The 20,820-nt window shown below is 39.2% G+C and overlaps 1 pseudogene; it reads right to left on the bottom strand.

Moving 5' to 3' along the window:
• Positions 1 to 18,914: 18,914 nt before the first annotated feature.
• On the bottom strand, positions 18,915 to 19,014 carry LOC139187049 (U6 spliceosomal RNA; annotated as a pseudogene).
• Between the last annotated feature and the right edge of the window lie 1,806 nt (positions 19,015 to 20,820).

Below are 20,820 nucleotides of genomic sequence, written 5' to 3' on the forward strand. Positions count from 1 at the left end.
AACAATGCCTAATTAGTAACAATACGAACATTTTCTTGGGGAAAAATGGCAATTACACGGTACACACATTTAGCAGTCATCATCAAAGGCTCTTTATCCATATTAGCTAATTCATCTCCCCCACAACACCCCGGGAGGAGGCGGCACAGTCCTCACTGAGAGAGAGAGAAACCAAGGCCAAGAAATAAAATGGTGAATCCTCCTCCTGCTTAGCATCTTTAAAGTGCAATGTGAAGATCTCAGCCTGGAAGCATCCAGGAGGGATCTCTGGGCAAAGGGAGAAGCATTTTTTTTTAGTGAATGACTTGCCCAGGTGATGTGTAGGTGGATTCTTGGCTTCCTCCTAATCTGCCGCATCTCACAACCCAGCTTTTCCTGAGAACGCCCCACCCCGAACCACTGTCTCTGGTGGACATACGTGCTTGCGTAAGTCAGTACAGTCCCTTTTTCTAGGCAAGAAGGCTTTTGATCGCAAACATACTAAACCAATGCGGGAGGAAGGAGAGCTATGCCTCCCTCCCTAAAGTCATATGTTTTATTAGAACAGAGTCACAGCTTTGGGTTTCAATCCAACTATGAGGTCTAGAATTATTTCTGGAATGTGACTGATTTTGATTCAGTGAAAAAAAGAAGTGAATTATATCCTGTATGGACTAATTTAATCTCCATTAAAATTTTGTGAATAACAAAAAGATGATGGAGAAGAAGAGAGGGGATGGTGAAGAGGAACAGAAAGAAGGAGAATAAAAGAGAGAAGAAGGGAGCTGAGAGGATGAGGAATGGAGAAGAGAATCAACAGCAGCCTGAGTCAGGCACGAAATTCAGGGCACTGTGGATACAAGCTTTTAACCAGCACTATGAGGTTGGGATTATTATCATCCTCATGTTATAGATGATGAAACGCAGGCATGGAGAGGTTAAGTGTCCTCCAAGATCCCGTTCCTGGTAAAATGGTGACCAAGGCCCTGAGATCATCTCCACTTGGTCTACTTTTTTCCACAACTACTGCCTTTATGATGAGTTTCTTCACCATCTTCTAAGCTGCCTATAAACCCTCAGGTAAAAGAGTGGCCCAGTGGGCAGGCATAAAGGGCATTTTGGAACATTACTATCCTAACAAAGCATTTGATGAGTTGAGATCCAGTTCCAGGTAAAATCAAATACAATTTTTTTAGACCAACATGTACACTTCGTGGAAGGATTCAATATTTGTCCCTTCAGTATCACAAAAGAGAAAATAAGACCATACAATATTGAGAAGAAAAGTTTTAGGGTTTGATAAATCTAGATCCAAAAATTCTGTGCCTTATCTGTAAAGTGAGCACAGTAATAGTATCTACATTATGAGACTGCTATGAGGGTTAAATGAACAGATACTTAGTACCTTGCATGTAGAAAGCATTCAATAATTGTTAGCTATGTTTTAAATGGGCTCCCCTTGTGGCTCAGACAGTAAGGAATCCACCTGCAATGCAAGAGACCTGGGTTCAATCCCTGGGTCAGGAAGATGCCCTGGAGAAAGGAATGGCAACCCACTCCAGTATTCTTGCCTGGGAAATCCCATGGATAGAGGAGCCTGGCAGGTGACAGTTCATGGGGTCGCAAAGAGTTGGACACAACTGAATAACTAAACACACACACACACACACACACACGTTTTAAACACATGTTGCCCTATTAATGATTGATAATGATCACTCCTTCACTCAAGGTACAGTGCTCTGCTTAACTATGCTGGCTTTGAAGTCCACAACCTAAATTTCAATCCTGCATCATCTAATTACTCTCTGTGGAACCAAAGGGGAACTACTTAGCTTCTATGTGCCTCAGTTTCCTCTTTAGTAAAAACAGTGTGATGATCCTATGTGACTGATTTTTTCTTTTAACTTTTCAATCTTTTTTTTTATTTTTTGACCACACCATGCAGTTTGTGGGACGATGAAGAATGGGGAAGAGAAGCAAGAGCAGCCTGTTACTTCCTGACCTGGGGTTCAACCAAAGACCTCAGCAGTAAAAGCTTAGCATCTTAACCACTAGACCACCAGGGAATTACCTGCATGATTTTTTTTAAAAGGTTTGTTTGTAGGGTTTGAATGAGACAATGCATGTAAGGCATTAAGCCTAGCACCTGGACAATAACAAGAGTGTAAGAAATATTAGCTAGTGATACTCTTTCTAGGTAGGCATACTTAGTACACAAAAAGAATTCAGTCCATGTTCCATTCCTAAAATCAACAAAATGCATTTAATATTCACTCAACAAACATTTATTGCAAGTCTACTCTGTAGAAGGCATTGTCTTCTGCGCTGCAGATTCAGACATAAATAAAACACTGCTCTCAGCTGAAGTAATAGTATAGACAATGTCTTTGGGTGTAGACAATGGACACACTGGGCATAGACACAGCTATGTGTGGACTAGGAGACTCAGGTCAAGTCGAATGAAGTTCAAGGAAAATGCATTCCATCCAATTCCTACTCAATGTAAGAGTTCATTTAAATTAAATTCTTATGTCATATTAGGGCTTCCCTGATAGCCTGCAATGCAGGAGACCCCGGTTCGACTCCTGGATCAGGAAGATCCCCTGGAGAAGGGATAGGCTGCCCACTCCAGTATTCTTGGGCTTCCCTTGTGGCTCAGTCCACTGCAACTTCTGAGTCTGTGCTTCCTAAAGTGAAATTTGCAGATGTACTGTGATGAAATGCCAAGAGATATAAGCATCTCAGTCGGGGGAGGGCCTCCCAGATGGCCAGGAGCCATGACCAGGACTGTGCCCTGGTACTCAGCACCCCACAGCTTAGTGTCAGCATCTCTTCTCCCTGAATGCCCATGTCAGTCCTGCCTGCACTGGTGAACTGGGGCAACTCTACCAGAGTCTCCACGTCTTAGTCCTTACTGGTAGACTACCTTGGGTTCACGTATTCATTAAACAGTGACTCATTGAGTTTCCTCTATACCTGGAAGTGTGGGTAATGGCTTACCTGTCCAGTTCACATGCATGACTAATTTTTGATATCAGTGGTCTCCCTCTCCTGAGAGAGCAAAGTTCAATGATGTAGATAATATGATAAGCATAATTAGAGACAGAAGGATTCAGGTGGATTTTCAGAACTGTTAATATTCCCAGGAAAGTTCATTAAAACCAACTTCTTACCCAATTGAGAAATCCCTAAGTCCATATTCCTGACACAATATTCTTGAACATCTCTGAAAAAAGGGGGTTTATGAAGCAACTGTTTCTACTGCTTAAAAATTTTAGTGTTCTTCCATATCGGGGTAATTTGAAATTTGCCCCTTTGTCACTTCTACCCCTGGCAATTGTCTTTCTTTCTCAAGCTAGAGAGACTGAGCACAATCCCACTTCCACAAAAAGATTCTGCATACTTGAAGATTTCTCATGCTTCCATTTGCATTTCTGGTTCTTTGTTTCTTCAGCCTAAAACTTTACAGTTCATCAGCTGTTCCTCTCTAAAAAAAAAAATTCAGATTCTTGATCACATGAATGTCTTCTCCTGAATGTACTCCACAGTTTTTTAGTGTTTCTCTTAGGCTATGGCATCTAAATCTGGACAAACCTAAGAGTGCGTGTGTGCATGCTAAGTCACTTCAGTCGTGTGCAACTCTTTGGATCCCATGGACCCACCAGGTTCCTCTGTCCATGGGATTCTCCAGGCAAGAATACTGGAGTGGGTTCCCATGCCCTCCTCCAGGGGGTCTTCCTGACCCAGAAATCGAACCTGCATCTCTTATGTCTCTGCATTGGCAGGTGGATTCTTTACCACTAGCGCCACCTGGGAAGCCCAGTCCTAACACTGCTAAGCTTTTAAAGAAAGGGTCGATAACTCCACAGTCTTGCAGTGCAAGTTTCAGTACAAAGTCTTCTGTGCCATGGGTCCTCTGGGAATCCACTTAGTGGATTCTTTGCTATTATGGAAAAATGAAACAATGGCCCTGTGAATATGTTGCTGTTTATTGATGCTAAAGGTTGCTAGTATCATTTTGATTCTGCACATGAAAAGGATATTCACCCACAGCTCATTCCCTGAAGAGTCAACTCCCCAAATCTGCCATAAGGTTAATTCCTGAAACATATTCTTCATCAACTACCTCATGTGCCAGTCCCAATCCAGATGGCATTTGGCTTAATACTTTATTAGCTGACAGGATGGAGATCCCTGAAAATAAGACTTGTCTGGCTTCTCTTTTATATACATTTGACTAATTTTCAGTAGCCTAATTAAGCGCTTCTGTGATTGACAGAAGCTGGTGACAAGCAGATCTGCTACTGGAATTAAATATTTTCAGTTTTCTCTTCAAGATATTAGATATCCAGAACCATTTTAGAGATCAGAAATTTGGTGAAAGTAGGACATCATTTATAAAAAGGATATGAATGTGAAGACAGCATCAGAAGGGGCCCCTGGCCGGGTAGAGGGAGAAGCCCAGAAAAAAAAAAGGACAGAAATGGTTCTCTATTTACTCTGCAGGAAATAAAATTCCCCCAAACAAATGCACAAATACATGCTTGAGTAAATACCTTTACTCCTGCAGTCAGTCAAACTCAACACTCTTTTCAGAGCCCTACAACACAGCATGGCATGATGCAGTGAGCCCTGACCCCAGAATCCATAGACGTGGGTGTCTGGTCTTACTCTGCCTCTTATTGGCAAAGCATGTCAGCCTCCTCTTTGAACTCCAGATAATGTCAGCTAGCTGCTTACCAGTCTCAAGAATTATTGAATGAGTTCCAAGTTTTATGGGTGGGTGAAGAGGCTGTGAAATGTTATAGAAAGGTGAGACATTAACACCACCAAATTCTGCCTCATACAATTATCTGTACACACTACCCACTTGAAGGTAAATGCTAAACAGCAGGAATTGCTGTCATTTCAGCCTCCTCCGTATCCAGCATAGTATCTGACATGTAGTAGGAACTTGATAAATGTTTGCTGAATTGAATTCCATGGAATTGAATTACTAAGTTGTATCGTCTTTGAGGGCAATTGTAGAATCTCACTTTACATCATCACCATCGCCTTGCTGAAAACTGACATGAAAAAGTGTGCAATAAATGGTAAGTGAATGAATGAATAAATTGAGAGGACCTGGAAAGATGGTTCTCAAATCTGAGTGCACTTTAGAATTACCTGGGGTGCTTTTAAAAATCAGTCTCTGGGACTCTGCCCCACAAATTGATTTAAAAGTTCCCCAGGATATTCTAATGTACAGTCAAGGTTGAGAAATAATGACTTTAAACAATAAGAAAATATAAGGAAGACATCACCTTCCCTTTTATAACCACTGTAGGATTTAGATTCTTAAATGCAGTAAAGCATTGTGAAAGCCTATGGCACTCTAAAATGGAAGCACGGTGTTGTTACTGCTTTTTAGAAAATACTGCCAAGAAGCAGTTTTCTCGACTGTTGGCTGGTGGACCTCTTGGCAGCTATCGCCTTGGCAGATGTTGACCTCTCTGTAGCAGAGCTATGAATGCAAGATCAGCCATCAAGGCAGTTGCTTGGGACTTCTGCTTGGCCCCAATGTCCTAGGAGGCTGTCACCTTATGGTCACTTCTGCAGTGACCATTACAGCAGCTTCCAGAAAGCAGACTCATCTCAGACATCCATAGGTGTTTTTCTCCTGCTCAAATTACATGCAAAATCCTAGTGGTATATATTCTGATATTTCTAGAAAATTAAGGAGGAGAGGATTATGGATGCTCCTTAGTGAAGAGAATGCTATAGATATAATATTAACACCAGGCATGATATAGAAGTTATATAAGCAAGTAATTTATCTATCACTGTTGAATAGCAAGCCACAGACATCAAGAGAGGACAATGTACTCAATAAGAAACCAAGATTCATATCAAGGGGGGAACTATTGGCTCTGTCAAACCCATTATAAACCTTATTTCCATGAAGAAAAAAACTAAATCAGTAACATGACCATAATTCCCATTTCACAGGTGAAAAGACTGAGGCTTTAGGAGCTAACTGTCTTTGTCAAAGTTGCATGGCCAACAACTAGATGAGTAAACCAGGAACTGACTTTATAAGCCAATATCTCTTGAGAATGAGATTTCTTTTTATTCTAAAAGGAAAAATTTAAGGAAAAAGTCAAATTTCAAGATTGGACTAAAGAGTTTGTTTGTGGGAAACAAAACACACACATACACCCACATTTTCTAAAGCCTCATAAAAAGGACTAGTTGGATGATAGAAAGTTTTACTTCGTGAAAAATTGTACTTTGTAATATCATTAAAGAAATGCATTTTCTTCAAAGATGCAAACTAATTCAGATAAACAGTCAGACCTGCTAAATGAATAGACAAAACTCCCTGGTAAAGGCATTTGGAATCTAAATATGAAGTAGGAGTTATATACTGCACACTAGCCTGGTGTTTCAAGCAGATTAAATGTATGAGAAGTGAAAAAGCTGTCCCTGGGAACATACAGACCTGAGTTTGTGTGTCAACTCTTCCACTGTGAATTGTGAACTCTTGCAGAATTTTAACACTCTAAGTTTCAGTTTCCTCATCTGCAAGTAAGAATGAGAATGACAACTTACTAGTAATTCTTATTGCTGTTAAATGAAAGAATGTGTACAGACTGAGGTCCTAAAATAGGAAGCACCAAAATATTAAATGAATGAATAAAGAAGAGTTTCCCTTATTCTGTGATTTTATTAGACTGTTTGGCTAATTGATCACTTTGCTAATGAGTGGGGGTACAAATTACTTTGATATTGCACCACTCTAGTTGTCCATGATTTTACAAGGATTCAAAACACAAACCATTTGCATCATCAGAAAAAAAATATAAAGGGATATTTTGCAACAAAGAGAAGTTGGAAAGTTTGCTAAATGGATCAGTGTAGTCATCATCGTGGATTAAATTGCACATTTGGAACTCAGTTTTAGGAAGTAATTTATTGAAACAACAGGTTTAGAGAGCAGACTGATTCCGGCTACCAAGAAGGCTCTGTTTTTTGATTTCCACCTGACTGGGCCACGAGTCAGCTTGTACCTACAAAGGAGAAACTGGGCTTCAGTAACCACAGGTCATGCACTCAGAAATCACTGTTGATTTCAAAAGCTGAGAGACAAAGACTTCCCAAAACATCTCCACTCCAAACACTAGACATGAGATACTGAAGAGGAAAATTTCTATTGAAACTACCTATAAAATATTTTGTCTTTCTTCCATCTTTGAACATAAATGCTTGGTTCATCATTTTGGTTCTTTTTTTTTTTTTTTCCCTCCAACACCTAGTAGAATGAAGGAAGCATTGTGTTCATGCAATGAATAAGATTTAAAGAAACTATTGTAACCTGAGTAGTATCTCTATTTACACAACACATGGGAATGGGAGGACTAGAGATAGATGAGCAAAGTCTTTAAAAATGAAATCATTATCTGTTTTAAGAATGGTATCTAGACTCAATGACTTAGAGTAGTAAAAACTATTGGTAATCAATTCTAATATGTAATATAGAACACAGTGCAAGTTTGATGCATGAAGCAGAGCACTCAACGCTGGTGCTGTGGGACAGCCTAGAGGGATGCAATGGAGAGGGAGATGGGAAGGGGGACCCAGGATGGAGAGACATATGGGCACCTGTGGGTGATTCATGTCGATGTATGGCAAAAACCACCACAATATTGTAAAGAAATTATCCTCCAATTAAGATAAACTAATTAATAAAAAAAACTATTGGTAATCAATTCTGCATCAGGTTATTTTAAAGGTTATAAGACATTGCTGCAGTATTTCAGGGGGATTCCCAGGTGGTGCTAGTGGTAAAGAACATGCTTACCAGTGCAGGAGACATAAGAGACATGGGTTCGATCCCTGGGTCAGGAAGATCCCCTGGAGGAAGGCATGGCAACCCACTCCAGTATTCTTGCTTGGAGAATCCCATGGGTAGAGGAACTTGGCAGGCTGCAGTCCATGGGGTCACACAGAGTCAGCTATGACCAAAGTGACTTAGCACACATGCAAAGCATATCAGAAAACATCAGTGTCAGCAATGCAAAAGGTGCTCAGCTATGCCTTCTGCTCTATACTGGCAGAGTGGATATTACCTGTAAGAGGTAGTTTGAGTAGCACAGAATAACCACAAACCTCCTTAACCTCAAAGGATTTCCTACCAGAATTCCACAAGTCTGACATACTTATTTTTTTTCCAGTTTAAATGTTGTCCCCAAGAGGATTCTATTAAAAAGCAAATACATTTCCTTGAGAGAAGCCCTGTTTGGCTTGGGTTACTTTATCATGTGTGTATATATATAATATATTATGTTAATATATAATATATATTAATATATTTAATATAAATATATAAATTTATATAAAATATAAATATATAAACTGGGAAAAAAAGAGTTGAGGAAAGCGGGGAAAAAGGAAGGAAAGAGAAGGAAGGAGAGAAGGAAGCAGAGAAGCAGGCTCCCAATGTCTATTCATCCAGCCTCTAGACCAACCTGTCCAACAGGGTAGCCTCCACTTACATATGGCCATTTCAATTTAAAGTTTGCACTAACTATATTAAGTAAAATAAAATATTCAGCTATCCATCATGTTAGTCTTGTTTCAAGTGCTCAATAGGCTCATGAGGTTAGTGGTTACCACATTGGTAGTGTAGACAGAAAACATTTTCATCACTGCAGAAATTTCCATAGGTCAGCACTGCCCTAATGAGCGACTTCCAGAGAGACCTTATCACCTACTTCAAAAGTAATGGGATTTTTTTTAAGCTGAGCACACTGTGCCAGAGAGAGAGCTATAGTGTCTTGCAGTCCTTATTGGCTCTGACATATAAAGAACTACGAAGCAGATATTTTGTTGCAGACTGACCTATATGGACCAACTCAATGGACATGAGTCTGGGAAATAGTGAAAGACAGGGGAGCCTGGCATGCTGCAGTTCATGGGATTGCAGAGTTGGATACAACTTAGTGACTGAACAACCGCACCTTATATGGGAAAAGGACAGGGTGTGTGCGCACATGCTAGGTCACTTCAGTCGTGTCTAACTCTTTGCAACCCTCTGGACCATAGCCTGCCAGGCTTCTCTGTCCATGGGGTTCTCCAGACAAGAATACTGGAGTGGGTTGCATTTCTTTCTCCAGGGGATCTTCCCGACTCAAGAATCAAATACACATCTCTTCCATCTCCTGCACTGGGAGTCAGGTTTTTTACCACTAGCATGACCTGGGAAGTCCAGCGGACAGGATGGGTCACAGACAAAAGGTTCAGACATGACAAGCCTCTTCCTTGGCAACCCCAAATGAGAATAGTTTACCACTGGGCACTAAATGGAAACTGATATTGAAACATGCTTTGTTCTGTAGAGCTAGTTGACTTTGACCATGTGTTATACATATGTGAAGTTCTCATGGCAGAGTGGGATCAGCCTCTCACAATTTCCTTTGTCATCTTCATCCTCTCCGGGTTATAGAACCCCTCCATGTACTCTATTGCTGGGGCAACTGCTGCCTAACCATAACAATTATATAAGAATCAAGATTATGGAGGCCAGAGTTGTTTTTAAAAAGGTAAGTAATCTGAATTTGAACCCTGAGCTATATGACTCAGCAGTCCAAACTTTTAAATCATACCATACTATCTTTATGAGATGGAAAGCGGATCATGAAAGGTTGTTTTAGGCAGAAATAAATGCAGAGAAAACCACAGTAACAAGACTCTCTATGTTGCTTTGGTGACATTGGGGAACTCATGACCTGATGGTAGTTACAACAGGCTCAGCACGTTTATGGTTTCTGTGAGTTTTAGTATCCTCTTCTGTAAAAGAAAGAGGTTGAGCCAAATGATCTTAGACCCCTTTCAATTCTACATAATTGCTTAATACCCAAGATTTCTAAAAAAGTATTCAGTGTAGAATAAGGATTATCTAGTAAAAATGGCTTTATGGGTATATATTATTTTAGTGCTAAGAAAGGACGCCACCACACATTAGCTAGCCAAAAAATTGATAGTTCACAAATTCTTTCGGTAACCAGTTTCTCCAATATCTGTGGAACCTTAAAGGGATTTTTTAATTAAGAAAAAAAAAAGAAATTATTTTGAAAAATAGGACTACTGTCAGTTTCTTCACGATTCATCACTGGAAAAAATTTTGCATAAAGATGTCTTCATGTGCACGTGTGTTGATTTCTACCCCTCCCTTTCCCCCAAGCTAAACATGTTTATGCTTGAAGCTGCTTTGTGAATCCCAAGAAGGCATTTGAAGAAAATTAAAAATCTCTGCCAGAAACTATAACCATCACTGAGCTTGGTCATAAACTGTAATTGGAAAACTTATATTAAGTATGTATCTTTATTACATTTTGAAAGCATGAATAATATATGTAATCATCCAAAGACTGAGCTATGAACCTTTCTTTAGTATTCAAACATAAATGAAAGTGTACTGTATTATCAATTAGTGTCCAAGTCCTTTGGAAGAGTGAGAGTAATATCTGTTAGACCTCAGCTGGTGATTTACATTCTCAAACATCTTTATTCACAAGCCTAAAAGCAGGCTGGTAACAGTCACCAAAGCAGTTGCCAAGACAACTTATCTCTGGATTTAGTATTACTGCATCACTAAAGACGCCTACAGGGAATTTAATTAACTAATGCCTCATCCTCCTTGGCCAAAAAAGGATGGATTTTCCTTTGACTCAATGTCCCTAAAGAATGAGATTCAATTGAATCAGGGTAGACACAGACATACAAGATAGACACGCACACACATTCACAGACCCTGGGATTTAATTATAATACAACAAGGCTGGTTTTCAAGCAGGGTTTAAATAGGATCTGCTGCAATAGTTCATACGTGTTTATTGAATGAACGTGAATAGATATGTTTCTTTATCCATTCGTTCATTTACCTTCTTTCTCCCTCTCTCCAAAAAGGGGTAGGCATTTTAGAGAAAGTTAATTAAAGCAGAAAACTAGTGCCAAAGGAAAGATAATCTGATAAAAAATTGATAGGAATCTTAGAATTGTGAGAACTATGTTTCATAATTGGTTCTGAGCTTCCAAGTAACCATGACAATAATGGAAATGGAACAAAGTGCTTGCCTTGCAATATTCCTCACAGAAAGAAATGCTTTTACTCTCTTAAATTCTTTTTTTTTTTTTTTGGATAGGGGGTGTTATTTGAAAACCACATATATTTCTGAAATTATATTCCTAAATTAAGTGCCATAGTTTGTATGTCCTGCTCTGCATGTGCTTTTGTCTCATTTAATCCTCACCAGTCACCAGTAAAGCCCAATATCTACTGAGCTAGTAGAAAGTACTTGGAGAAGGCAATGGCACCCCACTCCAGTACTCTTGCCTGGAAAATCTCATGGATGGAGGAGCCTGGTGGGTTGCAAGCCACCAATGGGGTCGCTAAGAGTCAGACATGACTTCACTTCCACTTATCACTTTAATGCATTGGAGAAGGAAATGGCAACCCACTCCAGTGTTCTTGCCTTGAGAATCCCAGAGACGGGGGAGCCTGGTGGGCTGCCCTCTATATGGTCACACAGAGTCGGACACGATTAAAGCGACTTAGCAGCAGCAGCAGGTGTTCCAGACTTTGAGCCTCTTTTGGGCATTTTTCCCCCAGAATGGACGATAATTTGAGTATTTTCTCCTTCCCAAATACCCATTATGAAAGATCTGCATGGGCATGCTAACAATTCTAGAGCGGCTTGGTATTTTGTGCTTTTTAAACATATTTAGGGGCTTTACTCCTTACAATGAATAAGGGAAAGCAGGTAAATATGGTTTCTCCATATGTGTACTTTTATATGGGCTCTGTGAGAACAAGAGTTCTTTGATCCCTACTCTCATGCCTCGTACTTCACGTGATCTGGCAACTAAGCCATAACTCATACACTTCCAGCACATTGTTCAGTTCATCGAACTAGTCACTTGCTAAATAAGAAAATAATGATTTAATACAGTGTCAGAATATTCCTAGTTGTCTGCCTCAGAATATAATTTCGAGCTAGCCAAGTTTTCATCTACCATCAGGTAGAGTTAGCTCTCTGACTTTGTTCTTCATTTCTGAAGTCTGTTGCTACTGTTTGCTAGAATTAGATCCTTTTGTATTTCCATAAGAACTTTAAAATCAGCTTGTTAGAAATTTAATGCATGAAGCAGGGCACCCAATTCCAGTGCTCTGGGACAACCCAGAAGAATAAGCTGTGGAAGGAGGTGGGAGGGCCATTCTGGATGGGAAGACATAGGTACACCCATGGGTGATTAATGTTGATTTTTGGCAAAACAAAACACATATTGTAAAGTAATTATCCTCAAGTTAAATAAATAAAACATTTAAAAAAGCAAAACAACAGAAATCTGAAAACTGTAGGATTTAATCAGTATTCTGTGCTGAATAAAAATTCTCATTGCAAAAACAAAAAAAAATCAGCTTGCTAGTTTCAATCAAAAAGCCTGCTGGAATTTTGACTGGAGTTCTGTTAAATCTTTAGATCAAGTTGGGTATGATTGACATCTAATAGTATTGAATCTCCCAACCCATATAGGTATAGGTGTAGGCAGTATGTCTCTCCATTTACTTAGGTCTTTTTAAAAATTATCTCAGAAATATTTCATAGTTCAATGTACAAATTTTATCCACCTTTTGTTAGATCTATCCCTAAGTACTTTCTATTTTTATGCTACTGTAAATGACATTTATTGCAGCTTCCAAATATTCAGTGCTAATATATCTAAATCAATTTAGTTTTGTATGTTAATCTTATATCCCATAACTTTTCTAAACTCATCTATTGGTTCTTATTTTTTTTGTGTGTAAATTCCATCAAGTTTTCTACATAGACAATAAGACCACCTACAAATAAAGACAAGTTTATTTCACTCTTTCCAATCTGGATGTAATTATTTTTATTTTTCTAGATTAATTGCATCAGCTAGAACCACTAATACCATGCTGAATAGAAATAGGAGCAAATATCCCTGTCTTGGCTCTGATCTTAAGGGGAAATAATTCTTTCACCATTAACTATAATGTTAAGTGCAAGATTTTTTTTTTCACACATATTCTTTATCAGGTTAAGTTCCCCTTTCCCCTAGTTTGCCAAGGGATTTTTTATCAGGATTTAATGTTGCCTTATTGCCAAATTCAGACTGAAATTGAAGAAAGTAGGGAAGACCACTAGACCATTCAGGTATGACCTAAATCAAATCCCTTATGATTATACAGTGGAAGTGAGAAATAGATTTTAGGGACTAGATCTGATAGATAGAGTGCCTGATGAACTATGGACTGAGGTTCGTGACATTGTACAGGAGACAGGGATCAAGACCATCCCCATGGAAAAGAAATGCAAAAAAGCAAAATGACTGGGGAGGCCTTACAAATAGCTGTGAAAAGAAGAGAAGTGAAAAGCAAAGGAGAAAAGGAAAGATATAAGCATCTGAATGCAGAGTTCCAAAGAATAGCAAGAAGAGATAAGAAAGCCTTCCTCAGAGATCAGTGCAAAGAAATAGAGGAAAACAACAGAATGGGAAAGACTAGAGATCTCTTCAAGAAAATTAGAGATATCAAGGGAACATTTCATGCAAAGATGGGCTCGATAAAGGACAGAAATGGTATGGACCTAACAGAAGCAGAAGATATTAAGAAGAGGTGGCAAGAATACACACAAGAACTGTACAAAAAGATCTTCACGACCCAGATAATCATGATGGTGTGATCACTGACGTAGAGCCAGACATCCTGGAATGTGAAGTCAAGTGGGCCTTAGAAAGCATCCCTATGAACAAAGCTAGTGGAGGTGATGGAATTCCAGTTGAGCTATTCCAAATCCTGAAAGATGATGCTGTGAAAGTGCTGCACTCAATATGCCAGCAAATTTGGAAAACTCAGCAGTGGCCAGAGGACTGGAAAAGGTCAGTTTTCAATCCAATTCCAAAGAAAGGCAATGCCAAAGAATGCTCAAACTATCGTGCAATTGCACTCATTTCACACGCTAGTAAAGTAATGCTCAAAATTCTCCAAGCCAGGCTTCAGCAATACATGAACCATGAACTTCCAGTTGTTCAAGCTGGTTTTAGAAAAGGCAGAGGAACCAGAGACCAAATTGCCAACATCCGCTGGATCATGGAAAAAGCAAGAGAGTTCCAGAAAAGCATCTATTTCTGCTTTACTGACTATGCCAAAGCCTTTGACTGTGTGGATCACAATAAACTGTGGAAAATTCTGAAAGAGATGGGAATACCAGACCACCTGACCTGCCTCTTGAGAAATTTGTATGCAGGTCAGGAAGCAACAGTGAGAACTGGACATGGAACAACAGTCTGGTTCCAAATAGGAAAAGGAGTTCGTCAAGGCTGTATATTGTCACCCTGCTTATTTAACTTATATGCAGAGTACATCATGAGAAATGCTGGGCTGGAAGAAGCACAAGCTGGAATCAAGATTGCCGGGAGAAATATCAATAACCTCAGATATGCACATGACACCACCCTTATGGCAAAAAGTAAAGAGGAACTTAAAAGCCTCTTGATGAAGGTAAAAGAAGAGAGTGAAAAATTTGGCTTAAAACTCAACATTCAGAAAACGAAGATCATGGCATCTGGTCCCATCACTTCATGGGAAATAGATGGGGAAAGAGTGGAAACAGTGTCAGACTTTATTTTGGGGGGCTCCAAAATCACTGCAGATGGTGACTGCAGCCATGAAATTAAAAGACACTTACTCCTTGGAAGAAAAGCTATGACCAACCTAGATAGCATATTGAAAAGCAGAGACATTACTTTGCCAACAAAGGTCCATCTAGTCAAGGCTATGGTTTTTCCTGTGGTCATGTATGGATGTGAGAGTTGGACTGTGAAGAAAGCTGAGCACTGAAGAATTAATGCTTTTGAACTGTGGTGTTGGAGAAGACTCTTGAGAGTCCCTTGGACTGCAAGGAGATTCAACCAGTCAGTCCATTCTAAAGGAGATCAGCCCTGGGATTTCTTTGGAAGGACTGATGCTAAAGCTGAAACTCCAGTACTTTGGCCACCTCATGCGAAGAGTTGACTCATTGGAAAAGACTCTGATGCTGGGAGGGATTGGGGGCAGGAGGAGAAGGGGACAACAGAGGATGAGATGGCTGGATGGCATCACTGACTCGATGGACATGAGTCTGAGTGAACTCTGGGAATTGGTGATGGACAGGGAGGCCTGGTGTGCTGCAATTCATGGGGTCGCAAAGAGTTGGACACAACTGAGTGACTGAACTGAACTGAACTGAATGTTGCCCATTCTCCCTGCCCTTGTATGGTCTTTTCACATGCATGCACTGGTCAGAACTCAGCTGAAGACTAACGGGCATTCCCTCTGCAGTTTTTCAGAGATCTTTCTGTATGGTTTTTCTCTGTAGCACTTTACTCTGCAAACTCTAGCCACTTTGGCTTTCTTGGATTTCCAAGTTCATTTCTCCAACACAGGGAGACCAACACTGGGCCCCTCCTGCCAGAAACATAACCTGAAAAACTCTTTCAATGCAATAGTCTGGGGTAATATCAAGACTCACCTCATTTGTCTCCTATCTCATAGGGATTATTAAACTTTGTTGTCTGATGTCCAGTGTCTTAAAAATCATTTTTCATATTTTTTATCCAGTTTTTTAGGTAATGGCAACCCACTCCAGTATTCTTGCCTGGAGAATCCCGTGGACAGAGGAGCTTGGCGGGCTACAGTCCATAGCATCACAAATAGCTGGACACAACTGAAGCGACTTAGCAAACATATACAGTTTTTTAGAGTTCCTTCAGGAGAGTTAACACAGTCCCTCGGTCCCTGTTATTCCATCTTGGTCGAAAGCAGCGATCTTTCTGGTGAGTTTTCCTTCACACTTGCACTTTCTTAGACCTCACTCTATACATAAATTACAGGCTAGGTCTTCAGAATCTGTATATTTCCAAAACCCCTCACTAAATTTATAGACATTCCTGGTTTATAATACACAAATTTATCCTTATTTTGTATCTAATGAAACCTGAGGTAAGCTTCACAGCATGACTAGGACCTTGAGCCCAGGTTCTCTGCCCCTTTGGCCTCGACTTCTAACTTTTCCTTGTATGTACAACCGGTGTCCGTGTCTCCTGTATTAGCGCTAATGCTGGGAATGCTGATTGAATTTTATGTATTTCAGTAATGCCTAAACATTAACATCTAAATATCCCTCAGGACTAACTGTAATATAAATTGGGTTGCTCAGTAGAAATTGGATGTTTTTTGCGCTGTGTTAAATATTACATGCTTATACCAGTTGAGGAGGATACAATGATAGTTCCATTATGTACATAATCATCTTCACAAAGAGGAATCCATCAGAATTTGTGTGCAGTGAATAGTCACCAAGATAGCTATCATCTTTTGTCCTTCATGTGTTATTGGACACATTTCCAAGGTAACACCTCCACAGTAATGGCATTGGTCACTCTTAGGCACATTTTAGAACACAGCTGGGCAGTCATTTCCTCGTGATATCATCTCATAAAATTCTAGGCAGCTTTAATTGCTCCCACTCCTGAATGCTTATAGGGCAGGGTACATAGCAATATTCTTGCCTTCTTCACAGTGTAGATTTGTATTTATATGAATAACACTTGTATCAGTATATTCTCATGTTAACTTTCTTAGGTAACCAATTTCGTAGAAATTATTAATTTGGCATATCCAGCCCTCCTACTCAGTTATTCTAGAAATATTCAGAAATCTAGACTATATGACAATTTACATTACATAATATGAATACATAATTATAAATACATGTATGATTATATAATTTAAATTATACATATACTACAAATTCAGTGTTATTTCTTTTTCTCTGATATTCTGCTTGGGAATACCTAAAAAACAGACAACTGAGTTATATTCAGTTTAATTAATATTAGACAGCATTAGGTTGGCAAATCTCATTTCCTGTGCTGCCAAACTTCTGATTTCATGGGTATCTAAACTAGCTTCCAAATGGCTGAATATGTAAAGAGTTGTTTCCATTTGGGATTCTTTGATAATGAGCACACCCTAATAACACAGTTACAACTCCTTAGGATTGTCTGCATACCCTCTGATTTTATACCACTGATGTTTCGGGAGACAAAGAAGATCACCCTTGGCAGGACCTAATCCCTCTGCAGAAATGTTAACTCAATGAAATTTCATCCCTTTGTTCTTCAGATCATCTCCGAAATCATTCATAGCCTGTCAAACAATGCAAAAGCAAAAAAAAAAAAAAAAAGGAATTTTATTATAGTTTAACGGTTTATTTTTAAACCTAAATGCTATATTTCAACTGTGAGGCTTGACTGAGGAGCATTTAAAAGGATGGGTGGGCTTTGTGTACATACACAGCGAAGACAAAAACTTTTCTACCAATATCAATAGAAACCAGTTGATGATGAATTCAGCTCCCTATAACTGAGGTTTAAAAAAACAAAAAACTGGGTGGGGGGGTGTGAGGAATATCTTCATATAAAATTCAGCCCAATCCACTGATCAGAAGAATTCTACCATAGCAAAGGGTAATCATGAGTATATTTTACCTGAAAGAGGCATTAGAAATTCTCCAGTTGGTAGGGGAGGGGGATGATAGTCAGGATTGCCTGGGGCTGAGGCTGTGAGGAAAAGAATAGCGGAGCACTGAGCATATAGAGTTTGCACGCTCAGTTGCTCAGTCATGTCCAACTCTTTGTAGCCACATGTACTGTAACCCGCCAGGCTCCTTGGTCTTTGGAATTTTCCAGGCAAGAATACTGGAGTGGGTTACGATTTCCTCTTCCAGGGGAAATGGAAATCCCGACCCAGTGATGGAAGCTGCATCTCTTGTGTCTCCTGCATTGGCAGTTGAATTCTTTACCACTAGCGCCACCTGGGAAGCCTATATTATAGTTTGACAAACCTCCAAAGAGAATCTTTTTAACCTTTCATAATTTAACAATCACTGATCCAAACGATGCTTTATAGATCTGGCTATAATTCAAACCATCTGGGGATCTTTTAGAAATCCTACTGTCCAGGTCACTTACAGACCAAATTAGAATCTCTGGATTGGACCCCAGCGTGAAAGCTTTTAAGAATTATATATGAGAGGTTAGGAATCCATAGGCCCACAGGTAGGGGGAAGCTTGCTAACACTGGAACAAGGGTAAGTCCCCAGCTCACATTTGAGTAGCTGCAAAGAGCTACTTCATTTCTCTACAGACTCCTCCCCAACTAAGGATTACCATGCCCTCCAGGGAAAATGTTATCTTTAAATCAGCAATTTTTCTTTAATCATAGTGCAAAACATATATAAAATTTACAGTCTTCACTATTTTAAAGGTACAGTTCAGTAGTGTTAGGTACATTCGCAGTGCTCTCAAACTTTTTCATTTTGCAAAACTGAAGCTCTCTACCCAATTCCCTATTCCCTGCGGTTTCCAGACCCTGACAACCACCATTTCACTTTCTGCTTTTGTGAGTTGAACTACTTTAGATTCCTTGTATAAGTAGAATCATATAGCATTTATCTTTGGGAAACTGGTTTATTTCCCTTAGCATAATGACCTCAAGTTTCATCCATGTTGTAGCACGTAACAGGATTTCTTTTTTTTTCCAAGCTGAATAATATTTAATTGCATGATTATACCATGTTTTCTTTATCAATTCATCTGTCCATGGATATTGGGTTGCATCTACCTCTTATATATTGTGAATAATGCTGTAATGAACTTGAGTATGCAAATAACTATTTGAGACCCTGTGTTGAATTCTCTTGGCTATACATCCAGAAATGGGGTCATTGGATCATATGGTATTTTAATTTTTGAAGAATCACCATTCTGTTTTCCATGGTGGCTGTATCACTTTTCATTCCTACCAACAGTACACAAGAGATTTTAAGAATATGGAAAACATCATGAATTTGCATGTCATACTTATGCAGGGAGCATGCTAATCTCTGTATTGTTTCAATTTTAGCATACTGGCTGCTGAAGCAAACACCAAATAAAAAAAATTTTTTGAGATAATATTCAGAGCTTATTAACAAACCCCAAAGAGATGGCAGGCTGAGTCTCCCAGATTTATTTTTTAAAATGCATGGTTGAATAATTAATTTTATTTTAAGAGGAATCAGATCAATGTCAAAGAAAAGTTACTAACAGGGGGCCCTCAAAGCATAGCCAAGAACTTGCTAGAAATGCAGATTCTTCCTGAATCAAAAAATTCTGCAAATTGGGTCCAGCAATCTGTATTTTAGAAATTTTGTACAGGCTATTAATGCATACTAAACTTGGAAACGCTCTCTACATTTTGATTTTATGGATCTTAGAACATTCTAAGCGCTAATACTTTTCCTATTAATGCTTGAAATGCCAATACATTTATTTCTTTTTGTTTTGCTTTGCTTTCTGTTAGTTGTTTGGTTGCCTGGTTGGTGAAACAGCCTTGCTTTAAGCATTGGTGACTTCAGGATAAAAGCAGGCTTAGGCAGCATTTCACACTATAATTCATAACTACGGTAACTTCTCAGTCATGATGTAAAATGACTAAGTCTGTAAAATGAGAAGACTATGTCAAGGTTGGCAGATCTCTGCCTTACATGCCACTTTTCCAAAACCCAAGACAGACATTGCTAATTGATCAAGACACTCTATACCTCCCATTCAGATAGAGTCTCAGAATCCTTCTTGACATAGCCCTATCAAAAAGGGCTATATAAAAAGTTATATCCTGGAATGAAATCCATTTGCTACCAGATAATCTTAATGAGATTATCTTGATAAGCCCCTTAATGAGGGTGAAAGAGGAAAGTGAAAAAGCTGACTTGAAACTCAGCATTAAAAAAAAAACTAAGATCATGTCATCTGGTCTCATCACTTCATGGCAAATAGAAGAGGAAAAAGTGGAAGCAGTGACAGATTTTATTTCCTTGGACTCCAGAATCACTGCAGACAGTATCTGCAGCCATGAAATTAAAAGATGCTTGCTCATTGGAAGATGTCAGAGTTTGACCACAAACAAGGCTGAGAGCTGAAGAATTGATGCTTTTGAACTACGGTGCTGGAGAAGACTCTTGAGAGTCCCTTGGACTGCAGGGAGATCAAACCAGTCAATCCTGAAAGAAATTAACCCTGAATATTCACTGGAAGGACTGTTGGTGAAGCTTAAGCTCCAATTCTTTGGCCACCTGATGTGAAGAGCCAGCTCATTGGAAAAGACCCTGATGCTGGGGAAGATTGAAGGCAGGAGGAGAAGGGGATGACAGAAGATGAGTTCTTTAGATGGCATCACCGACTTGAAGGACATGAATTTGAGCAAACTCCAAGAGATAGTGGATAGTAGAGGAGCCTGGTGTGCTGCAGTCCACGACTTAGTGACTGAATAACAAATCATCATTGCCTTGTTTATCTCTGTCCTTAAATAGTATGGGCTCCAAATACTATCAATTCTAGGCTGTCCTCCAGAATTGTTAATATTCTGTGAGCTTAGTTTTCTCATCTATAAGATGCCACTGGTGTCATCTACCCCATGGGGTTCTTAGGAAGATAAATGAAATAATGCATTTGAACCAGCTGGATCAGCACTAGACACAAAGTTATTAAAAGTTGATTAAATCTTAGTTCTTTTTTTTTCCTTAGTTGCATCTTTTTTTGATTAATTTATTTATTTTAATTGGAGGATAATTATATTACAATATTGTGATGGTTTACATTGGACTGAATCAGCCACAGGCACACAACTCTTCTTTACATTTTTTTCTGGCTGCTCACTTTACCATTGGCTGGCAAGTATAGCAGGCCAAG

Source organism: Bos indicus, chromosome 14, assembly GCF_029378745.1.
Source record: "Bos indicus isolate NIAB-ARS_2022 breed Sahiwal x Tharparkar chromosome 14, NIAB-ARS_B.indTharparkar_mat_pri_1.0, whole genome shotgun sequence".
NCBI classification, from domain to species: domain Eukaryota; kingdom Metazoa; phylum Chordata; class Mammalia; order Artiodactyla; family Bovidae; genus Bos; species Bos indicus.